This window comes from Rhinopithecus roxellana, unplaced genomic scaffold (genome assembly GCF_007565055.1).
Source record: "Rhinopithecus roxellana isolate Shanxi Qingling unplaced genomic scaffold, ASM756505v1 contig3405, whole genome shotgun sequence".
NCBI lineage: Eukaryota > Metazoa > Chordata > Mammalia > Primates > Cercopithecidae > Rhinopithecus > Rhinopithecus roxellana.
This window is the reverse complement of record NW_022142500.1, coordinates 5,956-7,940: the sequence shown is the minus strand read 5'-3', so window position 1 is coordinate 7,940 and position 1,985 is coordinate 5,956.

Below are 1,985 nucleotides of genomic sequence, written 5' to 3'. Positions count from 1 at the left end.
CTATATTTTTTACCTATATGTATTATGTCTATATTTTGTACCTACATCTATTATATTTATTATGTCTATATTTTAGACCTTTATTAATTATATCTATTATGTCTGTATATTATACCTATATCTATTATGTCTATATTTTATGCCTATATGGATTATATCTATTATGTCTATATTTTATGCCTATATCTATTATTACTATTATGTCTATATTTTATATCTATATCTATTATTTCTGTATTTAATACCTATATCTATTATATCTATTATGTATACATTTTATAACTATTATTATTATATCTAATATATCTATATTGTATACCTATATGTATTATGTCTATATTTTATATCTATATTTATTATATCTATTATGTCTATATTTTATACCTATATTTATTGTATCTCTTATGTCTATATCTTATACCTATATCTATTATATCTATTATGTCTATTTTGGAAACCTATACCTATTATATCTATTATGTCTATATTTTATACCTATATTTTTTATATCTATTTTGTCTATATTTTATACTTTTTTCAATTATGTCTGTATTTTATTCATATATATATTATATCGATTATGTCTATATTTCATACCTATATCTATCATATCTATTATGTCTATATTTTACACCTATATCTATTATATCGATTATGTCTATATCTTATACATATATCTATTATATCTATTAGGTCTATATTTCATACCTATATCTATTATATCTATTATGTCTATATTTTATACCTATATCTTTTATATCTATTTGTCTATATTTTATACTTATTTCAATTATGTCTATATTTTATTCCTATATCTATTATATCTATTGTCTATATTTTATACCTATTTCTATTATGTCTCTTATGTCTATATTTTATACCTATATCTATTATTGTCTATATTTTATACCTATGTCTATTATATCTATTATCTCTATATATTATTCCTGTATGTATTGGATCTATTATGTCTATATTTATAACCTATGTCTATTATATCCATATTTCATACCTCTCACTGTTATATCTACTATGTCTATATTTTATACCTAATGTGTATTATATCTATTATGTCTATATTCTATACCTATATCTATTATATCTATTATGTCCATATTTTAAACCTATAATCTATTATATGTATATGTCTATATTTTTATCTGTATCTACTGTATCTATTAGGTATATATTTATACCACTATCTATTATGTCTACTATATCTGTATCTTATCACGATAACTATTATATCTAGTATGCCTATATTTTTTACCTTTATCTATTGTATGTATTGTATCTATATTTATAAAACTATCTCTATTATATCTATAAATCTCTACATTTTATAACCTATATCTATAATAATCTATTGTAGCCTATTCTATTATATCTATTATATCTACATTTTTATACCTATACTTATTATATCTCTATTTTATACCTATATATATTATATCCATTATATCTATATTTTACACCTATATCAATTATACCTATTTTTATACCTATATCTATTATATCTCTTATGTCTATGTTTTATACCTGTATCTATTATATCGATCTTGTCTATATTTTATACCTATATCTATTATATCTATTATCTCTATATTTCACACTTATATCTATTATTTCTGCTATGTCTATATTTTATACCTATAACTATGATACCTATTATGTCTATATTTTATGCCTATATCTATTATATCTATATTTTATACTTGCATCTATTATATGTATTACATCTATACTTTATACCTATATTATTCTATCTATTATGTCTGTGTTTTATGGCAATATGTATTATATCGATTATATCTGTTATATATATCTTTTATACCTATGTGTGCAATATCTATTATATCTATATTTTATACCTATATGTATTATATCTATTGTAATCTATATTTTATAACTATATCTCTTATATCTATTATGTCTATATTTATGACTATATCTATTATGTCTATATTTTATACCTATATCTATTT